The 22244-nt window shown below is 38.5% G+C and overlaps 1 protein-coding gene and 1 long non-coding RNA gene across 8 annotated transcripts in view; one reads left to right on the top strand and one right to left on the bottom strand.

Annotated features, from left to right (window-relative positions):
• ZMYND11 (zinc finger MYND-type containing 11) overlaps positions 1–22244 on the bottom strand; it is a 106210-nt gene that overhangs the window by 68460 nt on the left and 15506 nt on the right. The window contains exon 2 of one of the 7 annotated variants that reach the window (XM_072033826.1): positions 6915–6995. The exons of the other annotated variants lie outside the window; for them this stretch is intronic. The gene's annotated coding sequence lies outside the window, so the exon portion shown is untranslated. The remainder of the gene's footprint in view (positions 1–6914; positions 6996–22244) is intronic. 7 annotated transcript variants of the gene reach the window in all.
• LOC140001634 (uncharacterized) lies at positions 1474–5424 on the top strand. The gene is made up of 3 exons (XR_011807105.1): positions 1474–1636; positions 3028–3121; positions 3241–5424. It is a non-coding gene; the product is annotated as an uncharacterized lncRNA (long non-coding RNA).

Below are 22244 nucleotides of genomic sequence, written 5' to 3' on the forward strand. Positions count from 1 at the left end.
CAAAGAATGCAATGCAGTCAAAGGGGCTGAAAGCAAAAAGTTTTCACTTACTAGCAATGTAGTTATCACCTTCCTTCAGTTTACTTTTTTTTTTTTTTTTTTTTGAATGGTCATAATGTTTTTACTCAGGTAATATACCCAGGGAAGCTGAAGCATATGTTATCTTATATAAGATAGGTTATGACATATTTTCTGATAAGCATTTGTCTCAATACAATTTTCATGTGCCCTGGTTCCACATTTGTCTTTTGAAATAAACACTACTTTGCTTAATATTACAGGCTATTATTTTGACTATTCTTTTTCCAGCTAGTAACAAAATTAACAGTTAAACATGAATACCAAGAGTAGAACCACGCAAGTTTTTGTTTGCATGAGAAAATACCACCACTGAAAATGCATACACTGTTAATGTACTCAGCAAACTTTTGAATTAATGCAATTTCAATTAAAAACCAGTTTAGTGCGGTTTAGCTAAGGCTTGCTTAATGAAATTAAGCTACACTAAATAGTTTCCACAAAGAAACTTATGCTAGTATAAATTCCTTTTAAAAATACGGCTCTTGTTAAAATGATGCAACTTTCTCATGAAGATAAGCTTTAGCTGCCATAGTAACAAAGCCCCTTATTTCCAGGATGAGGATACACTGGTATGAACAGCCTTTATGTTGCACACTTAGAGGCTGTTCTCCAGAAGACTACTCATCTTTGTTCAGAGAAATCTTCTATGCAAAAGGCAGTTCAACCCAACTAACTTCAGCATCACCAAATAATAGATGGTTCATGCGAGGTGTGGATTATCATCCCACACAATTCTTGCCCACTATCGTGGATGAAAAAATAATGAGTACTCTTCAAAATTATTTACTTGGGGAATAATTGAAGTAATAGTAGCACCCAAATCGCTATCAATGACGCTCCTTCTGTGAATGCAGGGAAGCATGGACACACAAGCAAATTACCTTGGCTTGATGTAAGAGGCTTGAACTAACACATCTTACCTTCCATTTGCCACAGACTACGAGCATGAAGAGGGTCAGTTACAAAAGATTAGGTGACACATGGGGGCAGGCAGGATCGTGTGTCTGAACCCACACTGCATGCTAATACAAGCTTTCTGCAGTTTAACTACACCCACTACCAAATCCCGTATTTTTCAAGGTAGCCTAGAGCTAAAACGTGGTAAGGTGCTCCAGGAGAATCCACAGAAGGAGTTAAGGCTTAATGAGCGGAGCTACTTCCCCGTGTAGACAAGCCCTTAGTAAATAGATACTTCCTGTCCACTCGCTTGGCTGTAGCCAGCGGAGATGATTAATGCAGCTATGTGCATCCTGACAGGCTCTAATGCTCACTTGGTCATAAAAGGGGAAAAACCATGGCCAAAGAAGGCTGACAGTGAGGGCTGGAATTTTCTTTCGGTTGATAAAATAGATGCTGCTTTGATTCTGCGACTCTTTCCTGCTAAAACCGAGAGGTGGAAGACATCTTAGAAAATGCTCAGAAATGTAAATGAGAAGAGTAGCTCTTCCTCCAACAGCAATCTTTTGATCATCATCTTCCTTGCTGTTCTAAAAGCTAAGGAGCTTGGTTATTCTGTGAGCTTCAGCTGAACTGATGCAACACATTTTTCCCCTCAGTAAGTAAAGTATAATGAATAAGGTATGATGACATAAATAAATAAGTGATTTTTCATGGTATATTACCAGGAAATGTAATTCCACATGAGGTCAGTTTCACACTAAACAATACGAGAAAGAGACATATTTCCCAGGTCAAAGAATTAGGGATGTATGGAAAACAGCTAAATCACGAAAAAATGTAAATTCAGTTCAGATTATGCAAGATATATGGTAAAATAAAGAGTGGATGTTGACTTTTTGCAGATGTAATGTGAGATTTCAAATTGCTGGTTTTTCTTCCCTACTCTTTCTCTGAACTACATGTAACTGACAGTATCTTTAAAGTACAAATTGTGATTCTGCTGCTAGCAGCATGACTTAAACCTCAGATGTTTGTAAAAACTATTCCTCCAGCAGGCTGCATTTTTATTGACAAAAGGCAGCTGAATCAATTTTTGTTGCTCCTTAACAAAAACCGAGACTGTCTGAACTTGTTTCTTTCCAAGCTCTTCTCTTTGGCCTCTCCCTCTCCATAAATAAAAGCACAACTACACAACTTCTAAAACTGTCCAGATATTGAATTATTTGAAAATCAGCATATTAGTCAGGTGCGAGCACTTTGCTCCAGAAGTCAGGCCATGAATAACATTTGCCCAGAGGAGACTCTCTCTTGTCAAAAGTCATCTCAGGTTGAGTTGATACTATATAAAGAAAATGAGCGCCATTCTGAACCAGCTAAAGTTTCCAAACTGAAGCTAATTCAAGCCCAAAACTTGGAAACCTGCTGAAATCTGGTCAGAACTTACAGAGTTAAAATGCATTGATCTGTAATGCAGGTAAGATGAGCCAAAGATAAACAGTGCCAAAGCTTACAGGCTTTTACAGCTTTAATCAAAAGAAACTTTAAGGCAGGGAGAGGATCAAATTGTAAAATCTGGGCTTTAGATCCTGCTTCTGAAATTCAAGGCGAATGTCAGAAATAATGGAACTGAAAGTTTCATGCAATGCTCCCCCCAGCTGTGGGACAGTTCATCAAAACAAGATCAACAGAAAGAATAATAGATTGTACAACCGGAAGCCTTTCCCCAAGTTCCCAACTCGCTTGTTTTCTTCTATGTTTTTAAAGTGAATTTCCTATGTTGAACATACACATCTGGCTTAAAAGTATACTCCGAAGTACACTAACCAAATATGTTCTGTCCTTCCCATTACCCAAACTCACTAATTATATACATTTCAATTCAACTTTCCTCTCATCCTGCCCCAAACCAAGTCTATCATCACTGCTTTGTGAAGCCTTTATCCCTATCCATTTCAAAGACCCATTTTGATTTTTTTTCCATTGACATTATGATTTTTTTTATAACCTCAAAAAATGAGTAATTTATTTTGTTTGCATGTACTTCAGATTGCCCTCGATTTCCACCCCACTCCTCCCAGCAGTCCCAAACGTTCATGTCTGGACAAGGACGAAGCTTGCCTTGAGGACAGTTTACAGACATGTGAGAACAGTTTTCAATAAAAGTGATGTACTAAATAACAGGATTCATAAGTAAACAAATCCTTAAGTGGAAAACAGCTGAGTACAATAAAGACCTTTGTCTTTTTATCTTTGTTGCAGAAGTTGATAAATTGCAAGTGGAAAAATGACAAAAAGGAAGTTTTGAAAAACACAGCCTTTTTAAAGAGAAACTTAAAAGTCAAGAAACGATTTGAAGAAACAAAAGATCTACCAAAGAAACTGCTCAGGTGATGAACATATGTTGAACCTCTGATAATGCCAGCTTCTCAGCAAACCCAGATAACAGCTGACACCAAGAAAACTTTGTCCTACCAGTACAAGTTAGCATTTCCTTCCGACAAAAGAGACAGACTGAGGGCAGGAGGAATACATCCCTTCATTTTCTAACCAGCTGTTGGCATGGCTGATGTTGGCAAATGGCCTTTTCTACTCTACAATTTTCCCCCCGGTACAGTACTATCCCAGTACATGCTATCTTAGACTGCAATCCTGAATTTCTGGAGCAGTTTCTTTCGAAGATTTTGGTGGGAGTACTAGTGTGATCTCTTTTGATACATTTTCTACTACCTATGACTTTCAGATGCTTCCAGCTCATATTTCTCATCTTCTCTTACCTGAAGCCAACTTATAACATATGTCTTTATTTTTTAATGTAGAGAATTCTACTCAAGGCTCTTCCAGGACCACTTGTGGGTGAGCTAAATTATGCACTTTTTTTTTGTAACAGAAAATCCATTTCACTTCATCATGAGTCTTGCATTTTATATCTGCTCTGCATTACTTCCACAGGAAACTTATTACTTTGACCAATGGTTTGCTATTATATTCATCTGCAAGTCCACGGTGTATGCTAGAGCTAGAGGCCAGAGAGACAAAAGTGCTCTGCAGGATTATGATACTTCTCACTTGCAAAATTATGTTCTCCCTCTCCTGTGGCAGGTGCACCTGAAACCTATTTCTCCAAGCACTGATGATGATGGCGATGATATGGAGCAGATTACAAAGGCCCTTTAGGGAGGAAATTACTTCCTGAACACTCAAGAGCTCTTCCTGCTATATCATTATGTAGGACTGAGGTTTATTAAAGGCAACAGGACCATACCGATCTCCTCTCAGCCACTTCCTTCAGGCAGAGAATCATAGGATTAATAATTTTGTCAGCAGAAGTAAGGCTTCATTTTCAGATTATTTCAGTTATTCCTCTGCCAACATCTGGCTGGGCTGTGACTTTACTCCTTTAACCTCGAGGCAGATGAATGAGCTCTGACACAGAGACAACCCCACAGGAGGAGGAGGGAAATTGAAGAAAGTGCAAGAAAAGACTGAATAGCGTGCCATTGCTGTGGCTACCAGCCGAAGTTATATCCCAGCACAATTAGCTAATTCTACCATCAATCTAACATAAATTTCAGAAAATATTATTCACGAAATAGAAGTCCTATTCTGATTTCTGTGAAAACCTTTTCTGCATAACACGAAGAAAAAACTTCAAGAGGATTGTAACGTTATGGTGTTATAACGCAGGGCAAGTCTTCCAGCCAGCATCTTATCTTGTCATGGGGACACCTGGGCAGAAGATACAGTCTGCTGTGCTGCTGAAGTACCTGCCCATACCTGCTCTGGCTGTGATGCCCGATGCTGAGAGGGGTGTTTAACTCCCAGCTACTTCGCCAAGCAATAGAAATGACCTGACGCACAGCCTGGCACTTCATGACCTTCTTCAGCTATTCCTTGTCCTACAGAAATGAGCCCAAAGTGGAAAGGGAAGGTTCATTTGTTCATGGCTGAGTTTTTGAAGCTGGATTACCAGATCGCTGTAATTCAGACAGTTACTCCCTAGGAAGGATGTAACTTTTATTCTCACATAACTCAAATCCATTAATAAAGAAAAACAAGTATAAATTTGGTCAGACTTCGTAATAATAGTGATTTCCTTACAGACTTTCACACATTTCTTTTTGATATGCTTACCCACTAAGTCTAATTCTAAAATGCTTTAGAAACAGGGGCTGAGCACACTATTTCTTTTGTTGCCCATTTCATAAAGGTGTAAATTAATTGTTCATTTCACTTTCTAGAGTATGGCATGACCTAAAGCGAGACTCAGAGAGCTTCTTTTACTTTTAGGAGCCAAGTTTAATTGCTTTCAGGGGTAATGAGGCCCCAGTAGGAATGTGTCAGCTAAGTGACCAGCGCATTTTCTACCATACACCATGAAATCTGAGAAGTTTTTTTTAGCTGTTTTCACCTCCACTAACAAAGACAGAGTGGATCTCATTGAGTGATGACATATGCTGAAGGAAAGAAGTAGAGAAACCTAAACTGGTCATTTTTAAGTGAAGAATGACTTGTAGTAATGTTTTTAGCTGTTTCAGGCCTATTCTTTCCACGCACCTTCTCTCTGTTGAAGACTGTCTGCTATTCTATTTTAAGACATGAGATTTCCTACCAAAAGTGACTGTGGGTTTAAAACCTTCGCCAAGCTCCAACAACAGCAAAACCTCCTTTTGGGGCGGACTTTTCAGGCAACGTTTGTCTGAGGCTGCTGTCACCACAGCAGTCGCACGCGGTTCAAAGCACCACTTTAAACTGACCACAAGGAACTTTTCTGTGCGTCTAGCAGCGTGGCTGTTACGAGGGACAACGTCCTGTCCTCTTTAGAGTTCGTGCTATTTCTGAAGCCTTTGGGCGTAGCTGTTTCAGAGAGCTACAGAAGCCACTGACATTCATGTCAGTCTCTGGATTGCAGCTTCTGAGTTTATGACAGATGGGAAACCAACAGAGGAGTTAAAATCCTGTGAATCCACACACAGCTTATAGCCAGTAGCCATCTGGCTGGGGATCTACATAATACCACAAGAGGATGACAAAAAAAAAAAAGGCATTTACATTTGCACTTCCATTTTTCTTCCCCTTCTTTGTGCTTCCTGTTTTGAATAGATTTCATGACTGCATTATGAATGGTCTTTCAACAATTATATGGGTCTTTCAGTTATTTCATATAGGCAAAACAACTAAAATACTTTCTCATTTGCACTTTTCACACAGAAAAATACATTCAGGATTAGGCAAAAAGTCCACCACATAACAGCATAAAACATTTGTCTCTTCTAGGTAACGGCCATACAGATAGCATTTAACAAAAGCACAAGCATTTGAGGAAAGAGCACCAGAATGGAAAGCACCAAGAAACCTTATTCAGCAGCGCTGCCAGTTGCTCTATAAAAATAATTCAAGGCAGAAGTTGTAACGCAGGGCCCCTAAAGTATAATTACTTAGGAAAAAATGTGGCCAAAAGTTACCTAACCTGTTCAGAGAAGAAAGCCGTGATTTATCCCAAAACGTGCTGGGAAGGCTGCAAATCTGGTTTTCAAAGGCAAAAGCATGAACTTCACTAAAACTCACTTTTGCATGGCAATATCTCCTTCTAGCTAAAGACAGGAAATACACAAACACAAAGAAAAAAGCACACACTTATTTTCTCCCCTCAACCTGCTGCAATGCTCAGAGAGGTGTTTTCAATCTGTAACTGGGTGTTTGTTGAGGCTTCAGTTTTCTGAAAAGAGCAGCTTTCTGTAGTTAAGAAAGAGGAGAGCTCCTAGAGCAAGAAATCTTTTCTTTTCCCTGTGTTCGATGTTGCAAAAGCGAGCACATATTAAGCAACTCAAGTACAGGAAATAATGCTGACAAACAAACTGATATTCTTTCCATAGCTTGATCGCTCAAAAGGAGGACATTTGAAACTTCATCTCCCCAAATCAAGAAATGTTTACTTTTGGAAAGGCTGCTGAATGCTTGTGTATTCCTCCTAGTCCAAACGTTTTATGATCCTTCCACTGAAGCAGATAGTCACACTAGAATAGAAAAGAACATCAAGTTGAAATTCTTTTAATATATCTCTTTCCTTAGAAAAATCCAGTTTTATTGGTAACAAAATGATTGTGGAAATACACCGATCCTATCTAACATGTACGTGGGAATTCCTCTTACATCTCTTCACCTGACCTGGAGTCTCCAGCACCAGAGGCATAGCTGTAGAAGCAGAGTTAGAAAGGCAGTGTCCATCTGTCTCTTGTCCTATAGCAAATCTGTTATTTTCTAATGTAACCTCCAACATGAGAGAGAGGTTGGGGGAAGGAAAAAAACTGATTAAATGCAGACATCTATTTCTGAGCTAATCACTCCATGCTCCCTTCACACTTGATGTGATCTACTCAGTGCGACAATTTATCTTGTTGTGGAGCAGACATCGCAAATAGGTCAGATGAATTAAGCCCTAAAATTAACCATTTCTCTCCACCGAAGATAAAGTGAGCTTAGGATGTCCAATTCATACGTTTGGAGTTAAATCACACACGCTCCACTCAGAAAGGCCATCCTTTTTCACCAGCAATTATGCTTACCTACTTTAAAGTCCTGCTTGAAACTGAATTTCTTCCATCTCAGCTCTGAGCTCTAGCCACCATATTATTGCTTTTTTTTTTTTCCTGATACTTTGCCTTTTTTGGATGAAAAATTTCATCGATATGTTTTCAGTTTCCATATGGGCATCTTTGAATAGCTGAAGATGTCTTATTTACCCCATCTGTTTAAAGTCAAGAAATGCAGTTGTGTTTTTCATTGAGAAAGGCTTAAATAACTGCATATTTTTCCTCAGAAATAAAAAATAAACAGAGAAATTTCAATTATAACCCTAGTAATATCATTACAATTCTAGTAAAATGGCAACTGATTAATGGCAACGTCTGATATATATTCTAATTTTCAATTTGAATAATGTATATTTTGAATTAATTGTTTCTTGACAGATTGAGTTTTTAATTAAGGAAAAATTGCAGTGTAAGAGATTTTTTTCATTTTTCTTTCAAGTGTAATTTTATAAATGCAGCTATCTAGCCAGGCAAAATGAAACCGGGAAAGCGTAACTGCAGAATTTTCTTCAGTGTTTTATGATAATACCTTGATCAAGCTGAAGCTAAGCTAAGGAAGAAAACAAATAACCGTACCGGCTTCAGGAGGGTAGCTTTTGCTAACTTTATCTCGTGGGTCACAAGGCTTTCTGTTGATTTCAGATCAGTAGTCCCTACATTTAAAATAAAAGTACAAATTTTTCATCCCTTTTTCCAACTTTTTGGACTTTGACCTGAATACTGCATCACTGCTGGAAGTGCAGTCTCATCCTCCTGACTTTCTCAGCATGCAGCTAATCAAATTTATTCAGTTAGTCCGAGCTTGATTTCTACATGCGCTTCCCATGACTACTTCCAAATAGTTTAAGAAGTACAGTAAAAAGAAGCTGCAAACATGTAAGTAATGGAAATTTTTAATATTGATGTCTCTGTCTTTATCAATTTGAAATAAACGCCTCGCGTTATTCACCAGGGTTCCCTCGGTTTGACCTTGACTTTTATGGAGCTCGCAGAAAGTTATAAAATAGGACGTAAAATAAATCAGGAAAATGTTGAAAGCCCAGGTAGAGCCTCCCCGCCAGCAGCAGCTGTAGGGGAAGCTCTGCTATGGGAGTGAGCAGCACACCAAGGAGCAGCCCTGCCCCAGGCAGCCACCCTGGTCCCTTCAGGGACTCCCCTTTACAGGGTGCTGGAAAAGCTGTTCAAGTCATTTGGGATCAATCTAACACTGTAATTCAAGCCTTCAGCCTTGCAAGCTGCCTTTGTCTCTTTCTATGAGTTATTTAGAGGAAACAGCATGCTGTTCTACCTGTTAAAACATGTTACTTTCCCAGCATGCTAAATAAAAAAAAAAACAGCATCTAAATTCCTAGGTTTTACTTACAAATGAAGAGCTCAAATTTGATACAACTCTGTGTATGCTCCTCATACCGTATGTTTTAGAAAATATTTTAACTTCTGTAGTTGCTATTTAGAGCAAACTTCAGAAATAAAAGAGTGAAAATTAGAAATAAAATATACCTCCATTTTTATTTCAAAAGAAATTGTCCACTCCCATGCCTTCAGTTCTTATCTTACCACTGCCTATATACATCAAGGGGTCTTTTTCACATCAACCACAAAATACAGAGTTGAATTAAATCCCAAAGTAGCATGTAAAAACAGCTCAAGTTCACTTGGATTTGCTGGTGGATCAGGCAATTTTGTGCTTTTGCAGCCAGGACCACCACGTTTCTGGGTCCTTTTGTTTCAGCCCACGCTGGTGTCGCTCACCAGCACGGCCAAGAAAAGCAGGGCCATGCTTGGTGGAAGCATTTGATATGATATGATGAAGTACAGAAGGCTGTATCCTCTCCCTAACGATGGCTAGCAGCAATGCTTCAAAGAAATTAGACACTACACATACCCACTATGAACCTTGCTAATTGCAGAAGGCTTTGCAGGTGACAGAGAGAAACGAGGGCTTTCCAGATGCTCACAGGTAATGTGCTTATGTCTTAAATCACGAGATTTGATTACCTGTCTCTAAGCATGCCTTGCTGCCACTGTTATTAGCCTTTATATTATGAAGCCCTTTGTGAAAATTGAACCACTATATTTAACTGGATGACCTCCACGGCAAAGTCTACAGGCCAAATGTGCACTGTCTGAGAACAATATTTATACCTTCTAAAATTACAAGCTACTCTTAAATAGCTGATTTCTTGATACTATTTTATGAAGCTGGAAAAGAAGGAGAACAACACAACCTGATCATTTCACCTCGCATTTCATATTACTATGTAGCTAAAAAAATACTGTTTTGAGATATTTCATTTCTAAAATGAGAAGAGAAATGCATCTTCCCCCCATCATAGCACAGACAGGACCCGTTACTTCTCTCTATACCATTTAGCAGTCCTAATATGACTACAGTTTTAGAAGTTTAGGTTTTATAGGCCCAAACCATTAGGTCTTTGTCTCTTCTTCAGTTTTCGGGCTGTCCCTTACGCTCGCCAGCTGCAGCCAGACAACTTCCTGATACACAGCTTTAATCCAAACCCTGCCACTAGGACTGCACAGGAATGAAAAGCAGTTCCAGAGATCCTTTTCCCTTCAGCTATTCCCTTAAAGAGTTATGGATTTTTCCTTACTCTTTGAAGACATCTGTATGAAATTACCCACACAACAGTAATCCTAACAAAAACCAAGGTTTATTAAAACAAAGAGAAGCTGGAATTAAAACAAAATAAATTGTTTGCTTAACATAGCTGAATTTACAATTCTCATAAGTTAAATTAGATAAGGCATAAACCAGATAAGCTTAACTTCAGATAAAAAAAAAAAAAAAAGAAAAAAAATGAATCCTGTAGTTTATCCTTTGAAATGAAATATCTTTTCTGACCACACCAGTCAGCCTGTCAATGCTGCTTGCTGCTTGGAGACCAACAATTCCCCCTTTTGTCTCGCACAGATATGCCTAATAAACCCCGTTTCAGGTTTCCTAAACACTTCTCCGAAGACAAAAAATGGGCTTTGGTAAACAGTTACAGTCTCCATCTCCGAGGAGTTACACCACCAAGGAACCGAAAAACCTTAATTATGATTTATGGCTGCCTCTCCAAGGTTTATGACCCAGCTCAAATATTACCTTTTGCTAACCATCTTGGCTGGCTGTATCTAGTTTTTGGCTAGACCCATGGGCAAACCTCACCTAAAGCAGTTGCTTTTCCCTTCTACTTGTCACAAGCTATGAATTACAGACGAGGGCTAAGGCTCTCTGTTACAATCAGCTACGACTCGAAACAAGTCCAATGGACCTTTAAAAAAAAAAAAATCAGTCTTGGCTGATGTCTCAAATGACAGATTGTTCTTTCTTCCTGCCTTTATAGGTTTTAGGACTCATATATACCCAGCTTTTGCTTCGGCACGTCGTGTCATTTAGCGGGTGGTATTTCCCTGAGATGAGAAGAGCACTGCTCTTGGAAAGCTGAAACAAAAACTGATCCGCGATAGAAACTTTCACCACTGTGGAAACCTAATGACAATAGCAGGCTTGTTCCTTCTCATATGCAAACATGGATGCAGTCATGCTAACAAAAAAAAAAAAAGGCTTAGATAAGCAGAGCTTTTTTCTGTTGAGCAAATAAAAATCACTGACCACACTAGCACCCTGCAAAATTAACTCGGTTAACTTTTCTAGACCATGCTTAGCCCTTTATTCTTCAGCCTCTACAATGAATTTGAAAGCAGAGGAAAAAAAAAAAACAAACCCAGACAAAAAACCCTGAAGGCACAAAAGTAATGGAGGTATTATTACAGATCTACCAAACAATATCCATATAGGCTTGTCTGATGTGATACAATCCAGTGCTAAGCCAGGATTACAATTAGGCAGGTAAGAAGAAGGAACAGCCATAACCCAAAAGCACGTTCCTATAGGAGAGGGTGAGATTGTGGCTCTCTGAGCAGGAACTACATCACTTGTCATTTTTTTGCTACAACGGGATGCTTGGAAGAAACACTTGAGCAGCAGGAATTCAGGGTGCGGCTGCACCGGGCACCCTAAAGCCAAAAGCAAATGAACTGTGATCCAAGATCTGTTCAACAGAATGCTATACTCATTTAGAGATCTTTCTTTCTTTGGTTGGTTTTGATTATGAAGCTGTCCATGGGACGGTCTTTCCAAGCTTGAGATCAAGTTAATTTCATTCATTACAGCAGCACACGGAGCTACTCAAACATTCAATTAAAACAATCTTGCAGGACTGCATTTAAATTGTACCAGCACTCTGATGAACTCCAAAGCAAAACATAAAATAAAGGTCAAATTGTAGAGAACACTACGGAGCAAGTTAATACCCATGAAAAACGAGCACAAGAAAAACAAAACTATTCCCCAGTGAAAAATGGTAGCAGTGGATGTGAGGAGGGATGTTATTCCTCTCCTTTATTGCTCCTCATCGAACAGAAGAAAAGCCAGGGAAGAGGAACTTCAACATTTTTATTGGGAAAAGAAAAAGACAACTCTAGCTTAACATGTAACAAGGAAAGAAAAAGTTAGAAAAGAAGGTGCATGATGAAAACAGGCCCTCACTGCTTGCACAGCTCCTCTTAAGCCACAGGACACAAGAATATAGCTATAGGTGATTTTACTTTTTTTTTTTTTTTTTTTTTTTTTTTTAATACTTTGGTCAACAGTTTCTTATGAGAAAATCATTTTGTAATTGACTTAAGGCCAGGATTACTTCTTAAAAACAACCAGAAAAAAAATCTTAATGCTTTAGTAATCTCTCTCTTAATCCTCTCTGTACATATCATTGGAAAAGACTTCAAAAACTGATTAATCCAAAGATAATTATACTCAACTGTTCTCCGAAGAGGAATAAAAATGTATTGCAACTCAGCTAATATACAATGTTTTCCTTAAAGGAATAAACTATTTAAAGATTCTTTCAAAATTATTTCAGACGTACATATTGATAATATCAATAAAAGTTAATGAAACTGACCTAAAGATCTCTAGCAGATTCCTTTCAAAAGAAAGGTTCTCTTAATTCTATAAAGTTTCTGCACGCATCTGAGATGAGTCCAAGATTTTACCAATATGTTCAATTATTTTTAAGGTATAAAATGCCTCTGCCTGTGAGGAGAGGGGAGCGGCCCTCATTGTTTTAACAGGGAAAAAATGTAATATATTACCCATAAATTAGCATGATTCTTTGAATAGCATCCATGAAAAATCAAATTTGATACAAAATTTTAATTATTCAGAAATATATTAATTTTAGCGTCTGACCTTCTGGCTACCACTGCAGCAGAATACAATTAACACTCTTCTGAGGTTCCCACAATGTATATTCAAGTAGTTTTTTTATGACTAAGTGCTACATGAAGCGATACAAGGGAATCCTTTGAAGTACTGTACAGTAACACTGGAAAACTGTATCTGGTGTATTTGCACACAAATATTCTGCATACACAATGCTGAGCTAAACACAGCACCAGGATAAATTTCCTCTACAGGTGATGAATTTGGACAAACCTTATTGTCCCTACATTAAAATACAACAGAATGGCAGAAGTCTGCTAACAAGGTAATGGTTTATCATCAAGGCTTGTCTTCACTGAAGACGGAATATTTTAAAATCTCATTACAATTCTAGTGTCAGAAAGGTAAATACAGTTTTGATAGTTATTCCCTATTAGAGGTGGATCCTAGTGCAGTGGGAGTTGAGGCCACATTTCAGGGATGTGAAGGCACGTACCAATGCTGCTAAGTATGCTGAGATTTAAAATAAAAAATAAAGCCAATTCAATGACTGAATTAACTGATTGCCAAATAGCTAACACAAAGTGACTAACAACTGTGTACGTGCGTCTACATTCTGTACAAGCATTTATGGATTGCTCTAGGACAACTAACAGACAAACACCTCAAAACAAATATTTGTAGAGCTTCTAGCTCAGCATTTGCAATCGTTTACCTGAATGAAAACAGGACCCTTCAACATTTGGGTTCTAAAGGTGTGATTTTTCCCATTCTTTCTTTTACTTTAAAGACATTCTTCTCATGAAGTAGCATAGATGCAGCCTAAGGCCATTATTTGGATAACGTAAGCCCCGTAGTTTCTCCTAGTGAACATGCACCTGCCAACTGGGGCATCTATTGCTGAAAACGTATGGAGGGGTTTCACCCAAATTCACCAGGGCACTTGACTACAACATGGCTTACCGAGGACTTGGACAACCCCCACAAGGAGATGTTCCCTACCAGCACCAGACGGACAGCCCAGGCTGGGGAGAGCTCAGCTGCCCCTCTGGACACTTGTCTGAATAATTAAATATTTATTCTAACGTGATTCACATCTTCAAGTCCTAGATGGCTGCACTCTCCCTAAGGTTAGAAACCTGTTGTGTGTGTGCCTCATTTATTCGCTTACCAGAAAAGGTCAAGATGATACTAGGTAAGAGAAACTAACTCCCCAGTACATTATAGAAACTGCTTTGTAAATACATTCATCACTGTGATATTGTCCATTAGTTTGCATCTGGCATTTCATTTTTCCTCATGCCTGAGTAAGAAAGTATTAAAATTACGTGTTTAATTTTATTTTTAATCAAACAAAGCAAAATTCTGGTAAAACCAGGTATTTGTGAAAAACATACACATTCCAATTTTCACAAAAGAATCTGGAGGAGGGAAATTAGATGCTACATATTCTTAATAAATTATGCCTCCGGTGACCTTCAGTTCTGATGAAAACTGGCACCACTCATTTTTTTTAATTACTAACACAAAGCTCTGGATTAGTTAAAAAGCTTATCCACTAGCACTTGGATGTCTACTTCAAATACGTTGTTAAAGGCAAAAACATGAATGGCCTGCATTCATAACATTTTAAATGCAAAAAGTGACAATTCTCATGACTGTGCTATAAGAAAGCAGTGCAAGCAGTGGAGAGGGCTGGCGTATTGAGTTACGCCTGGACCAAAGCTGGCATGCCCAAACCTGTTCAAGAGGCAATGAGATGGTTGTGAGATGCCCATCACCATGCTAAAGAGTAAAGTGTAAAGTAAGTGTAAAGAAAAGCTCTTATCCTGGTGAAGGAAAGGTTTCACAATGACACGGCTTGACATGGAGAGTGGTCCTCAGGTAGGTGCCCATGGGACAGGGAATGCCAAATGCTTTTGTTGGAGACACCATGTCCTCAAGAAGCTGGTGATGATGGGGACGGTAACAGGAGCTGTATATATGTGGAAACTGGCAGAAGAAATATTCTAGAGGATGACTCATTACAAGCTAATTCCAAGCAAAAATGTTATTCTCCACCGCTGCATCAGGCAGCTTGTGTCCACAAGCGAATTCCAACACAAAATCCACAACTCTCACCACAGTTGGATGTATTTGGCCAATGCACTTTGTACTCGACTTGTCCTAGGATGCAGAGCTAACTCTGAGTTATGAAGCATTATCCAAACCCCAGAGAAATATTTAATTTCCAAAGTTCATCGATAACCTTTCAAAAGGAGAAACTAAGACTTGATGACTGAGAAAATTGGTGTCTCTAGCATAGTTCCTAGTACTCTAAAGATTTTCTGTTAGATCATCTGAAGAACTTTGTAACACTGGATACAAATCCTGCCCACAGTTTAAAGCAGGGGGACTTAAGGCTCTGAAAGGTTAAATGGCTTGTAGGAGATCAGAGTATGCGTAAATAGCAGAGAGAAATCTCCAAGCTCAACCTCTCTCCTCCTGCTCTTCCCTTGCTCCACTGTAACGGACCAGATACAGTTCAGCACCAGAGCCTTATACCAACTGGAGTAACAGAAATTATTTTAAAAGACTGCATATAGAGGGAAAAAAATAAATAAAAAATTCTCAATGTGTTCTAAATAATTTGATTTTAAGAAAAGCACAGTTTCAGTTCAATTCTCAATACCAGTTACAGTCTTTCCTCCAAAAAAATCAAACTCATTGCAAAATAACAAAGACAAACAAACATTATTTTTGCTACAGCAGCAAACTAGGTGGATGGATATCTCAAAAGAAAAAGATGTTTGAAGTTTCACATTTCAACATTGTCAACAGCTCTAAAGCCTAAATCATGACACCAGTCAATAGCTCCTATGAATACGCATGTTCTGCAAGAGAGACACCAGACTGTGGCCAGATAAGCAGGTGGGTAAGATGGTAGAGGAATACATAAAATCAAACATCTATTTACCCTAGGTACTACCCTGGGCACTTGCAGGAATGTTTATGCAGATCAGAAAAAAGATCAAAAAGCAAGCTATGGAAGTAGTTTGCTTTTATTATTTGTTAAAAGATTTTGGCTCTGTAAATATAAATCAAATACAAATGTTCAGCACTGCCAAGGAAATAAATTATATTTGATATCTGTACATTAATATATTCCAGTAAACCAGGCTAAGGAACAAATCTAGCCATAATTCAGCCAAAAATAGAAATTTAATAGCGTGGTTCTGTTCAAATAGTTTGTGAAGAACAAAAGTTTAAGGAATACAGTTCTTCAAATCATATCAAAAGCAAAATCACTGCAAACTTGTAAAGCATTGTTACTAATTTATCACTGTTACAGCTTAAGAACATAGCCATTTCACAAAAATTGCTTCTCTCTCACATAGTAACTTTGAATTGTTCAATCTGAAAATAGTATCCAAAGTGTCTAACAAAGAGACTTTGCACTTTTATAGCAAAGGTGCTAAGTAGAAGGTGAAACCAGAAATATGACATGAAGGATGATATGTATTTTGAATTGGACTTATTTATATGATAAACACAAATGTACAGAAAATTGAGACAATTGATTTTTTTGTCTCTGGAAAGAAAAAAAAATTGCTTGGTATCAGGTAACTAGCTGTAAGATTCAAGGATTTTTTAGTTACTCTGAAAGGGACTGAAGCAGGCACTGACAGCTAAGATGTGAGTCGTATTACGGTATGTTTTCCAAACAAGACTGTGATGCTACAAGATGCAGACCTACTTTCATTATAAATAGGGTAAAGACATTCAGAAACATCCACTACAGCCACATTACCACTTTAAAAACTGCAAATGAAATTTGGGGTTACCTTAGATCTCATCCTATGTGGGAATGGTGGACCTTAATCATTTTTCTCTAGTAATTAAAGAAATGTCAGATTTTGCTTCTACTCAATTAGGTATTTTTCTGGATATCTTAATTTTTTCAAAAAAGGGGTGGGGGATCAGGGACACTTAATTCCCTTTAGACAATCCTTCACACGGATATGATTTGTGTACCCTTTATTATTAGTACCCTTATTACCCTTCTAACATCCGTAAACGGCTCACTGCTGTTCTACTTTGCCATAGTTTGTGTACTTCTCTGGTGACTTCAGTTATTGCAGTCACTTTCCCACAGCAAGAGCCCCTTTGGTTGTCCAGCTGATTTGCTGTGAATTTTCATGGATTATAGGCCACCCCCCTGACATCTTCCCCATTCCTCATTATATCTTGTTTCCTGTAATCGTGGGAAAGGGACATGGGGCACTTCATCTCTGTTCTCCCTGATGTTCTTGGTGGTCTTCACTTCCTCTGATTTTCACATTTAGCAGCTTTTGATACACAGGGGGTAGAGATATAGGAAAGGGTACGAAAAGTCCTTCCCCCCAAGAGGGCAGGAACTGAAGCTCCATTTGTCAGCAGCTGAAAGAGGCCAATGGTTTTCTGAAAAGCAATATCAATGAATAAATTAAAAATATATTTCTTAATTATCTAAAAACTTCTATGAAGGCTTTAGTGCATATAGTGAACATGAAAATGCTAATTACAGGAAATGAAAAATAAACTGACTTGTATTTTTAATTTGCCAGTTTGCAACCAGAAAAGAGAAAGCAACAGAAGTATGTATTAGAAAGCAAAATTATTTAAAACTGTTATCACTTCGTTTTAGCTAGTGTTTTAGCTGTTTCATGTGAGCTTCATGAAGAAGTATAAAGAGTAATTATATTGTCTTCATTTATTCTTTTTTTTTTTAAATCACTACTTTTAGTAATTTGCATGCTTAGACAAAAAAGTTTGTTTCTCCCCTTCCCCCCCCTCTATCTACTTCTTGTTATTGTTTTTCTTCAGAAAGGGAAAAGCCTGTGTAAAATCCACGCTACTGTTTTTTGAGAAAGAATTAAAAAAGACTGCCTGACCTGATAAGCACTCTGGAAGAATCCGCTAGAAGTCTACGAAACAGAAAAGCTGAGCTGCAGGAAGATTGCACGGACTATTTTGGTACTAAGCCTCCTGCCTCTTGTGCCAGTCCTATCTGTTTTAAGCAGAAATGACAGTGCATGGCTAGTAGCTGACAGTCAGCTTCAACAGGGTAGCAAATAAATTTATTTAAGAAGGTCTGTCTGCAGGTATGGCCACGTTCAATTCTCGGCAATGCTACAGACTTAGTGTGATGCAAGGAAAGTTTCTTAACTTCAGCTAAAAAAAGTTATCAAAGCTATATTTTTTTAGCAGTTCATAAGTTGTCTTCACTTTTGTAAGACTGCAGGGGGAAAACAACATCAACATACTTTCTGATGATAATACTCTCTAGGCGTTCTTTAAAGTTGAGTATTCGGATTGTGTGAGTGAAAACTGAAGAAGGCACTCTCATTTAATATCACTTCTGTTTAATATCACTCAAGAAATACAAGTGTAGGTCTCATTCTATAGGACAAGCACCCTCTGTGCTGACATTTGAAACCTGACAACTGACCTGTAAGAACAGCAATATGCAGTTCTCTGGAAAGCTATTAGGACAGCTCCAGATTTTATTGCCGTGAATGCCTCAGCTCATGATGACAACAGGACTGCTGATGTCATTGCAAAAAGCACAAAACTTCTGAATAGCCTGTATCCAAATGAAGACTGAAATATGTTTCAGTCTTCACAGAGAACAGATGATGTTCACTCTGAATAAAGAAATTGTAGTAGATTACTGGTAAGAAAATTGCTAGCAAGATTTTTTTGCCTCTTGAGGATTTTAAGGCGTATTTCTCTCTGGAGGTAGATGATGCTACTTCTTCTGTCATTCTTTCTTCAGGTTATTAGCAGTTTTTCAACTGCAAAATAACATCTATCTAGTTACTAAGTATAAAACTTGCTACCTTTAATGTAATTCTTACAAACTAATAAAAAAGTCATAATAGCAAGCATTTTTCACATTTTCTATGGCTTAAGCACAATTTCCTGTTGCTACAGAGGTACCATCAGCTTAGTTCTAGCCACGTTTATAGAGCCAGTAAACAATTTAGTGTACTAAATCTGTTTGCCTTTTACTTTTGCCCTTGCATTCATTTTTATCAAAACCACATTCTTTCCATCCACTGCACCCACAAAATAGCATGCATTAGTTCTTACTTCTAATTTTCCATTCTTCTAGTGTTAAAAGTATCAGTATTTTACATTCAGCTGCTTCTGGCCTTAGAAGCAAACCTGTCCCCACAATAAAATGGAAGTGTTTGCCTTAGCACTGTGCAACTTTCCTGCTAATTTATACTCCAAATGCCTCATGACATAGCCAAGTGCTGCTGCTGCTTTACAGGGAGGAAATCATGCCATAGAGAACCACATTCAAAATCTGCTACAGGCACTTAAGTGAGAAGGCATGACTGGCAAATAACTTCAGAAAACCTGATGAAGTGTTCTCCCACTCACGACTCAGAGCTGCAGAAGCTTTGCTTCTTACTGTGCTGGTGGCCAGTGCACACCTTCTGAACCAGTCCTGCCTCAAAATACCTCAGGTGTGGCTCCACAAGGATGCCAGTCACGTAACTGGCAGCAGGGCCATGCTTATGCAGTGGTGGCTGAATGCATTCAAGTTGTTGGATTTGGAAGAAACAAGTCAACAAGGGCTGCTGAAGCAAACATCAACCTAGCACTCAATGCTTAGGCGAGCCCAAACCCGCATTTCAGGAGTCCTCAGCTCTCCAAAGTACATGTTATGGGGGTTTTGGCTCTTGTACAGGAATTTTAGCGTGTAATCCACAGAGTGAGTAAGTTTGGCCATGCTTGCCCAATACAGTAAACACTGAAAAACAGCCATGACGTGACACACATCTAATACAGACATCATGAAATGCTAATGCTTATAAACTAATGCTGACTTCCAGTCTGCATTTATTCAGACTGGCTCTACAGTTATCTTCACATCAATATTGTTCTGTGGCTTAGTGGCTTTCTACCTTCTTTCATAGTCACCTTCCTCTAGAAATATATTTATAGAGATCATACAAAACATAGGGATTGATTGAAGACATATTTACTGAATTCCCTGAGTAAGGCACGAAGCTACTCAAAGACGTGGGACACCCATGTGCTAAACATGGAGAAGGTAACAGAGGTAACAACATGGCTTCTGCCTCTCTGCTGGAACACTACAGAAATGTCAACATCTAATCCATAACAAATCTAAATCTTAGCTAATTAATATAAGCAGACAACAAATAGGAGTAATAAAGGTTAGATATTTTTACCGCCTCGGCAAGATGACATTCAAGTTTCAACCAGTCATTTCCCCATCTAACATACCTATATGGCCCACAGATACACGTTCTTTCGCTAAATCAAGCTCTGACTGGAAGGACTGAGTATGCTGTGAGGAATTTCAAGAATCTTACTTTGAAGACAACATGAAGTATCCCGAGTCTTCTCCAGGAGCCTTTTTGTTGTGTCCAAGTGAAGGAATATTAAGGAGAGCTGTGTGCTAATCTTGGGAGCTCTTGAGGAAAGTGCTGGTTAACTGAATCCCTGGAGGAAATGTTCTCTGGCCTTGGGATCAGGAACAAACCTCAGCTGGGCAAGGTGAAGGAATCAGTTTAAAGGACACAGACTACATATCCATTGTAGTCTACTGTAAGTGATGGGGTAAAGGGAAGTAAAATTGGACCCAGATCTCCTGTACCACCTACAGTACACACATGCAGCATGGCCCTGAATCCCTCCTCTAAGGCCAATTTTGAGAAAGCAAGGGCAGAAGAATGATAAGACCACAGTGAGTGGCAGCTGGATAAGGTTGCTAGTATTTTTTCCACAAGCCATCTCGGCTGAGGATCTTGCAGCCTTGAACATTTTATGCTGACAGCACTTTAGAAGATTCATTTTTCAATATTTTTTTTTCTTCATTTTGCAGTTGAGGAACCAACACACAGCTGTGTTCAGAAGGCCCAGTGTAAGTACCTAACTTTAGCATCACAATTACCAAGGTGTGCAATTTCAGAAGTCTGACAAGTGATTTTTAGCCTCTGACCCAGTGAAATCAGAATAAGTCTATCCAACAACTAACACTAGCCAGTCTATTCTGCTGTGAATAGTCCAGGGCATCTCCAGTTGGCTCACAGCTCAACACGTTATTTTGGTGTCTTTATGCAAAACAGAGAGAGTCTCCATCACAAACTTGTAATATAGACGAAAATAACATAAGCACATTAAGCTGCTTTTGCTTGTCACCCCTGATGAACTTCATATGGCAACCAGACCAAAAGCCCCCGCTGAGCCCCTGAAGCTGAATGTGAAACGGAAATATCACAAAGAAACACTGCCAGCATCCCAGAACATGACTCACACTGCTTAAGCACCAAATCATTGCATTTAGAAGATTGTGGTTTGGGTATTTTGTAGGGATAGATCAAGCACTCTGAAGCTGAGTTTGCTGAAGAAAGTAGGCTGAGCGCTAGGGCTCCTAACTTGGTACCGTTTCTTCCTGTGCTGGTTAACCTCAGGCAAGTCACTGCACATCTCCATGTTACTATTGCCAAATGCAAAACTAATTACACTAATCCCTGTGTAGCACTTAAATGTTTATGGATGAAAAGAATTAACCTAAGAACTATTTATTTTATTATTAAAAAGAACTACAATACTATGTGAAAAGACAGGGCAAAGTCTCTTCTGTCAGTCTATGCCTCTTGACAGGTATGAACCATACATCCAGAAATGACTACAAAACCCTGTCTAGAATCAATGGGCCTTCCTGAGCACAGTAAAAAGGGAACTGAGAAGTGAAAACCAGTCAAAAAACCATAGGGAATGCTGTTAACTGTCCTAAGGGACAGATTTTCAAAGATGTCCAAAGACAGAGGTTAGGTTCCAACGTGGCAGGCTTTTCAGAAGAAATATTTATTGAATATACTGAACTCCCATTAATATCAGTGGTAGCTACATAGTGTACCCTGTGCAGACAGTTTCTGCACCTTTAATCACTTTAAACATGAGTGAAAATTTGACCCCAAGTAAACAAACTAAAAAGACACTTTTTAATGTTCCTTGTATGACTATTGTGGAAAAAAATTTTAGGCGGAAATGTGACTTTTAAATTGCAGTTTAGCAATCCATAAATGCTAATGAAATCCCCTGCTGTCTGCCCTGTGATAATTTTTTCCTATTAAAAGCTTGTTCTTTTTTTCAATCTAATAAGCACATCGCTATTCCAAGCACATTCATTGTTCAGTCAAAGTTTAAATTTACAGTTAAAATAAAAAGAGAGGTCGTTTACCAGTAACCAGAATTCTTTGAGATATGAATTCTTCACACGCAGTCAAACTGACAGGGTACATACATGTTCTTTCAATTAAAACTAGTCTTACATGCTTTTTTATTGCAATGGTGTAAAGCAAAGACGGTCCATTTTCTCCCAGTGATAGACATAAAACTCGGGGAATGTCTAGAAATTCGGAGGGAGAACAAAGAGG

Source organism: Anas platyrhynchos, chromosome 2 (genome assembly GCF_047663525.1).
Source record: "Anas platyrhynchos isolate ZD024472 breed Pekin duck chromosome 2, IASCAAS_PekinDuck_T2T, whole genome shotgun sequence".
Taxonomy (NCBI): domain Eukaryota; kingdom Metazoa; phylum Chordata; class Aves; order Anseriformes; family Anatidae; genus Anas; species Anas platyrhynchos.